Here is an 8,309-nt window from a genome sequence, read left to right as displayed (position 1 = left end):
AGCACCTTGTTTGGCCACCAGACCTGTGGCTCTGAAGGAGAGGTATGAGACAGTTATGGGGAAGATGGGAGTAAGACTCAAAAGATTGCATTGGGTTGGGAAGGGATCCTCAAAGGTTGTCTTGTCCAACACCCCTGCACTCAGCAGGGACACCTCCAACTAGATCAGGCTGCCCAGGGACACATCAAGGCTGATCTTGAATGGCCTCAACCCCCTCCCTGTCAGCCTGTTCCAGTATTTCACCACTCTCACTGTGCAGAACTTCCTCCTGATGTCCAACCTAAATCCACCCTGCTCCAGTTTCAAACCCTTGGCCTATCCCCACAGGCCCTTCTGACCAGTCCCTCCCCAGCCTTCCTCTAGGTCCCCTTCAGATACTGAAATGTAACTCTAAGGTCTCCCTGGAGCCTTCTCTTCTCCAGGCTGAACAGCCCCAATTCCTTCAGCCTGGCTTCATATGAGAAGTTCTCCAGCCCTCTGATGGGCTTTGTGGTCCTCCTCTGGACCCCTTGCAGCAGGTCCACATCCCTCTTGTGTTGGGAGCCCCAGAGCTGGATGCAGAGGTCTCACCAGAGCAGTAGGGCAGGATCCCCTCTCTCCATCTCTGGCCATGCTACTTCTGATGCAGCTCAGGCTGCCATTGGCCTTCTGGGCTGCAAGTGCACACTGCTGGCTCATGTCCAGCTTCCCCCACGTCCTTTTCTGCAGGGCCACTCTCAATCTCCTCATCCCCCAGCCTGGACTGATATTGAGGGTTGCCCCAGCCTCATACTTTGCCTTCAGGTGATTCTCCTCAGCCTACCTGTCCAGATGCCTCTGGGTGCTAACAGGCTAAGCTGGATGCTGACAAGCTAGGCTGAGCTGAGGTTTGTGATAGCTCATATTTTACTCTTTGACATCAGTGGGTGGCTTTGAATAGTGTACTGTTGGGTGCTCACTGGGGTTTTAGGCATCATCCTTTCTACCATATGGGGAACACAACAGCTTCCTCCTGTGTGCAGAAGAGAGGGCTGGTTTATTTCAGCAGCAGTTACCACAGCTACTCCAAGTATTCTACTGATTCCAGTTGCTAAACATGCAGTGAAAACTGCAGTACCCTCAAAAACTGACAGAAGCCTGAGACTGGAGCAGCACTGATTTGCCCCAAATGAGTCCTTATCACAGAGTCAGAGAATTGTTAGGGTTGGAAGGGGCCTCAAGGACCACCCAGTTCCAACCCCCTGCCGGCCAGGGACACCTCACACCACAGCAGGTTGCTCACAGCCACCTCCAGCCTGGCTGCAAACACCTCCAGGCAGGAGGCTTCCACCACCTCCCTGGGCAGCCTGTGCCAGGCTCTCACCACCCTCATGGGGAAGAACTTCTTCCTCACATCCAATCTCAATCTCCCCATTTCTAGTTTTGTTCCCTTCCCCCCACTCCTATCACTCCCTGACACCCTCAGAAGTCCCTCCCCAGCTTTCTTGCAGGCCCCCTTCAGATACTGGAAGGCCACAGTAAGGAACTGTAACCACTGGAAAACAAACATCTTTTACTGTGTAAAATTGTCTTTGTACTTACTGGTTTTTATGGGTAAGAGTGGTATCAAATGTTCCATTCTGCTCACACTCCCATGGTCTCTCTCACTGTCTTCCAGAAGGTAGCTGCTGCTTGCTGTGCAGCCCAGGTGGTTAAGGGCTGTGAGCAAGGGGCAGAGGTCTCCCTCTCTCTCTCCCAGCTCTGCCCTTGCCGCTGTCACTTTCAGTCCTGAGCCCACTGGAGCTGAGATAAACCTCTTTACCCCAAAGCAGTTTCCTTGGTCTGCTGGAAGCATTTAATCCTGCTTCCCTGGTATACCAGGCTAAGCTGCTGCCTCTGGTCTTCCTCTCAGTTCTCTTTTGATGTTGCTTTCAAAGCCTTCCTACAAGCAAGTGCACTCTAAAGGCTTAGGATTCCAGTTGGTACTGAGCAAACTGCTCTGTGGTTTGCTGCCTTCCAGGGACCCAGCCCCTGTGAAATCACCACGGGATTCTTCTCAAATGGAAGCAAGAGGCAGCTGGACAAGAGAATGACAGCACATCTCCCAAGCTGAGGGAGCATTTGATACACTGCAAGCTGGGTTTGCTGCTCAGAGGGGTGTCGATATGCTGCAGAAATGGGTGGGTGGGCACTGCATGAGCCTCAGCAAAGAGAACTGCAAACTCCAGTGCTTGGGGTGGAGTAAGCCTTCTGCAGCAGGGCAGGCTGGGGATTGAGTTGCCAGGAAGGGCTAGATGGTGGTGCTGGTGAGACCTGAGGTGCTGCAGCTCTGTGGACGCTTTCCAAGGGGAAAACTACAGGGGAAGCTAAGTTAAGCAGAAGCAGATGCTGGAGAGCCAGCTGTGACTGGACAAAGTTAGAGAAAGAAGCCTTAGCAGGCAGTGCCACAGGGCTGATCCCAACTGATTTGCCCTGCTATTACTCTTCTACAAAATGTGCTGGGTTTAGCTTTTGTCCTAGGGAGGCTCATTAAGATCTCCTTTCTTACAATAGCTAGCCAGAAAGCAGGCATTTTGTACACCAAGGGTGGGGAGATACCAGCCCAGGTTGTCCAGAGAGGTGGTAGGTGCTCCACCCGATGAAACATTCCAGGTCAGATTGTCTGGGACTGAGCAATCTAGCTGTAGGTGTCTGCACTGCAGGGGGGTTGGACTAGGTGAACTTAAAGGTCCCTTCCAAGCCAAGCTGTATGAATATGTCTGTGTGTGCTCTCTAATCAATTGTTTTGATTCAGCACTCTGCAAACATTAAATCTTTTGTATTTATTTATTCTCACCTCTGGAGGGAGAACTTGAGCTACCTTCCAAAAGCTGCCAGGGCAAACCCATCACAGAGCCTTTGCTGGATGATTTGGGTATGAGCGGAGGTGTTTGATGGTTTCACAATATCCAGAAATGTCTTAATATTGGCCATAATCAGGGACAATTCTCTGCTCCACTCTGCTGAGACCCCACCTGGAGCACTGTGTCCAGCTCTGGAGCTTCCATTACAGGAAGGATCTGGAGGTGCTGGAAGGTGTCCAGAGCAGGGCCACAAGGATGAGCAGAGGGCTGGAGCTGCTCTGCTATGAATACAGACCGAGGGAGCTGGGGCTACTCAGTCTGGAGGAGAGAAGGCTCTGAGGAGATCTTACTGTGGCCTTCCAGTATCTGAAGGGGGTTACAAGAAAGCTGGGGAGGGACATTTTAGGGTGTCAGGGAGTGATAGGACTGGGGGGGATGGAGCAAAACTAGAAATGGGTAGATTGAGATTGGATGTGAGGAAGAAGTTGTTCCCCAGGAGGGTGGTGAGAGCCTGGCACAGGTTGCCCAGGGAGGTGGTGGAAGCCTCATCCCTGGAGGTGTTTGCAGCCAGGCTGGATGTGGCTGTGAGCAACCTGCTGTAGTGTGAGGTGTCCCTGCCCATGGCAGGGGGGTTGGAGCTGAATGATCCTTGAGGTCCCTTCCAACCCTGACAATTCTATGATTATTATGCTTTGCTTCCCCACACTCCCTAGAGATTCACATGGTGCCAGGCACGTGTTCAACCTCTTGCTGAAGAGCCTGGCATGTCCTGGCAGGGGAACAGAATTCTGGTGGCCTCAGAATTGATACTCAAAATTGCCTAAGTCTGAGTTAAATTACAACATAGGATTTCAATATTTTAGAAGTGGACTTTTTTGACTCCACTGTTTGCTGTTTCTGTTGATTTTACCTGCTATGAAATGAAGGGGTTATTGGGACTCACACTGTGGTCATGCCCAAGTTCCTCCTCCCTTTCCTGGACCATTTCAAAGAGGCAAATGTTACTTGCACACAGTGATAGCAGTGTGCAAGCTGCGCACAAACCTTTGAGTCTTCTCTTCCTGACTGAGGGGAAAAGAAAAACTGTTCCCTTCCTGAGGACAGAACTGACTTTGCTAAGCTCCTCTTACAGCTGCATTGATTTATTTTGAGCAGAACTCATGTTTTTGCATGAGGATCTTCACTTACCAGAAGCCACTAGAGCTTGATTTCTTCTCTCCCTCTCTTTGAGGTCTAGATGTGATCAAATCAATCTCTTACTTCTCTCCTCACACACTAGGTTAGCATCAGAGAAGATCAGAAAGAAGATCATAATTATTTTATCTTAATCTACAGTCCTTGCTGCTCTCTCAAGGGAAGAGCTCTTGGTGTGGTGAGTGCAGCTCAGGAACCAAGAATGACAACTAGCGGGGCACCTGAAGTGGAAGGCAGATAACAAAGCACTTGTGTCATGGTGGGACAGTACCTTCCCAGGCAGCCCTCTGATAGTTTTGTACCCAGGTAATACAAACTGTTTCCCTTTGAAAATCAGGTAGCAAGAGAAGATCATTCCCAGGAGAAGGTGCTTCTCCAAGCTGTCAAGCTGTGTTCAGGTTCATCAGTCCATCCACTCCCAATTGAATTTGAGCCCAAATATTCAAATACAGTTAAACCTCAGCTACTCACTTGGACACAAAGCATGGGAGAGCAGAGAGCCATGGAATTCATAAGAGGATTCCTCAGATAAATAAGAATGTGGTTAATTACTTAATATCATTAACAGGTCAAAATCAGTCACAGTGCTTAGACAATGCTGAGACAGAGCACTGCCACTGGAGAATCACAGGCCCGCAGGATGTTAGGGGCTGGAAGGGACTTCTGAAGGTCTTCAAGTCCAACCCCCCTGCCAGAGCAGGACCATAGAATCCAGCACAGGGCACACAGGAACACATCCAGATGGGGCTGGAAAGTCTCCAGAGAAGGAGACTCCACAACCTCTCTGGGCAACCTGTTTCAGTGTGCTGAGACCTTCACAATGAAGAAGTTCCTCCTCGTGTTGAAGTGGAACCTCCTGTGCTGTAGTTTCTGTCCATTGCCCCTTGTCCTATCCCAGGGTGCAACTGAGCAGAGCCTGGCCCCTCCCTCTTGACCCTCAGCCCTCAGATATTTGTATTAATTAAACCCTCTCCCACTCTTCTCCAGGCTAACCAGCCCCAGGGCTCTCAGCCTCTCCTCACAGGGCAGTGCTGCAGTCCCTTCATCATCCTTGTAGCCCTCCCTTGGACTCTCTCGAGCAGATCCCTGCCCCTCTTGACCTGGGGAGCCCAAAGCTGAATACCTCTCTACTCTAAAAAAGATTATCTTCATTTTCCTCTCCCAAATGGCTTTGCTTCCCAATGCAGTTAGCTTGGCTAAGGTCAAAAGCAGTAGCAAAATGAGTCTGTCTTGAGTTAAGCAGCCCTCGAGTCGTCACCGTTTACTGGCACCCCATGGCAAGCAGGGACTAGCATGCCCTGACGTTAATTCTCAGATGAGTCAGCTCTTTAAGATACAAATGAAAGGACCTGCTCTTAAGAGAGACAAAAAGCCCCAAACCCAAGTCTAATGTGGAGGAGAAAACCTCCATCACAGCATCATAGGAGAGAGGCTCCATCGCTCAATGGAGAGGAAAGATGCAGTCCTTGGGACACAGCTGTAAGTAGGGACTGTTGCTTCTGGCAAAGGGAGCTGAACTGGCCAGGCGTGGCCACCAGCCCTGCTCTGCTGCCCAGAGGACAGATGTGTAGCCACGGCTTCGTCAGTCACAGGAGTGGAAGGAAGAGATGAATGGTCTGCTGCGAGGGGAAGGGATAACGGAGACGTGTTGGGAAGCTGATGTCAGCACCGCTCGGTGACGCTGGTGAGTCAGGAGGGTGGGTGGCAGTGATTCTGCATAATAACCCTGTCCTCTGCTCGCTCCTCTTGCACTGACACACAACAGCAAACACAGGCACTCTGCAGCAGCTGGTGACTCAGATGCTGTGTACCAACCTAAATGGGCTGCAGCCTCAAAATATTGACAGTTGCATTTCACATCCCAGTGTAAAAAGGCACTGGGAGTGGGCACCGCTGTATGGGGTCCCTCAGGAGCTGACCACATCATAAGGTGGAGTTAAAACTTTGAGGGAGTCTCAGGAAGAAGCTGCTGTAGACTCCACAGTGTTTAGGCAGCATAACAGAGGACATTAGCAGCAGGACCTGCTCTTTTAGAGCTAATGTTTGTAAAGGACGGGGCTGAATTCAGAGTGATTGTACTGAGGTCAGTTTCAATTCCATTGTTCAGCAGACCCAGCAGAAGCACTGGAGCTCAGATGGAAGATGCAGCCTTCAGGAAAGGCTTGTGCTGAAGCTTAGAAACGTTCAAAAGGGAATCGAATGGAGATGACCTTTATTTCTTATTCTAAAATATTGATAAACCATGGTCTAAAAAATTAGTATGATTGCTCCAAACTGAATTCTCAGCCAGCACACCGACAGCACAAATGTAATTGAGCCCTGCCAGGTTCCCTCTCCTTCTTTTTAATCCTCTTGGCACTGTAGGGAGAGGAGGAGGAGAAGGAGAGGGAGAGGAGGAGGAGAAGGAGAGGGAGAGGAGGAGGAGAAGGAGAGGGAGAGGAGGAGGAGAAGGAGAGGGAGAGGAGGAGGAGAAGGAGAGGGAGAGGAGGAGGAGGAGAGGGAGAGGAGGAGGAGAAGGAGAGGAGGGGAGAGAAGAGGGAGAGGAGAGGAGGTACAATACTGTATCTTGTCAGGCTGACAGCTGACTAGAGGGGCACTGTACATATGGCATTAGCAATTCCTGGACTTGCAGAGCTTCCCTAATGCAGCACACAACTAATGGAGTGTCTGCCTACTTCCTTTTTAATTGCATTGAGATTTCCCTGTGCTCTTGCTTTAGGTTATTATAGCATCTAGCCTACAACAAAACAAATTAATTACCCATAAACAATTTAAACATAGCAGTAGCTGCTTAAGCTCCTAATACCTGCAGAAAGAAGGCATCTGAAAGAAAAAGTCAGAGCTATTTTAATTAAGATTTAGTTATTAGGGCCCTAGAATTTCAGACTCACTCTGCCAGGAACATCTTAAATGATGTTTACTCAGTATGATGCTTAGTTACATGAAGTACTGCTTTCATAACTAGGTTTTATGATTTACCTCCTTAATGAGGGACAAAATGTAGCCTTGGAACAGAGAAGATGGTAAACAGGTTTTATGTGGAGGAGCTCCACAGAGGCTTGGGAAAAGGAGAATAAATCCATCACAGCTGAGTGCTGCAACTCAAGTGTGCGGCCTGAGGTCTCCAGGGGTGTTGTGTTTGGTGCCTGTGCCAGCTTCTGCAAGGCAGCAGCGGGAGATTTGCATCTTTTTAGTGATAAACTTAATAGCTCTTTCCTCTGGGGAGTGCCACCCACAAATTCCCCATGTGAACCATTTTAAGCCTCTCCCTGTATTATCCTTGCTGCACATTTAATATCCTTGCTGGATATTACACTTGATCTGCTCCACTCAGGCTCCTTAGCCAGCACGTATTCAAATGCTCTCAAATAAAGCCTAGTACACAGCTGACATCTCTCCCCCCACAAAATAACTGTATTTCACTTAGCTGCCAGTCTATTTGAACAGGTCTGGGACACCCAAAGGGACTGGAGTGAGATTTTCTACCTTCTTTGAAAAGGAGATCTTGGCTTGGCTGTCACAGCCTGGCAATACTTCATGGGATGTGTTTCCACTGGGGATTATTGCACCTTTCAAATACTATTTTTTTTTTAGCCTGGAGAAGAGGAGACCTTATTGCTGTCTACAGCTCCCTGAAGGGAGGTTGTAGCCAGGTGGGGGTTGGTCTCTTCTCCTAGGCAGCCAGCACCAGAACAAGAGGACACAGTCTCAAGCTGCACCAGGGGAAGTTTAGGCTGGAGGTGAAGAGAAAGTTCTTCCCAGAAATAGTAATTGGCCATTGGGATGTGCTGCCCAGGGAGGTGGTGGAGTCACCATCCCTGGAGGTGTTTAGGAAGAGCCTGGATGAGGCACTTGGTGCCATGGTTTAGTTGATTAGATGGCGTTGGGTGATAGGCTGGACTGGACGATCTCAAAGGTCTTTCCCAACCTGGTTAATTCTATTCTATTCTAGGTTGATGGGAAAGAATGGCTATTTAGAACTGCCACCATCTCTTTGATGTTACAAAGTGACATGGCCAAACTTCTACTGTACCTGTTTTTCCTTCTGTCTGGATCCCTTCAAACTATTTGCGTTCACAGGAAAAGAGTTTGAGAAGATAGCCTTTCCTAAAGGACCCCCCCCAGTTTCCACCATCACCCAACACCACATCACTGCCCCTGATGTGATGAGATGTCAGGAAGAAGAAGTTTCTGCAACTACTATGACTGACATAAAGTGATGAGAAAACACATGTGGCCAGCGGAGAGCATCCTGTCAGAGCCCTCCCAACTTTTAAGGTGCAACGAAGCAAACCATAAAAGCTCCCCCAAGGT

This window comes from Dryobates pubescens, chromosome 14 (genome assembly GCF_014839835.1).
Source record: "Dryobates pubescens isolate bDryPub1 chromosome 14, bDryPub1.pri, whole genome shotgun sequence".
NCBI lineage: Eukaryota > Metazoa > Chordata > Aves > Piciformes > Picidae > Dryobates > Dryobates pubescens.
This window is presented reverse-complemented; position numbering follows the sequence as displayed.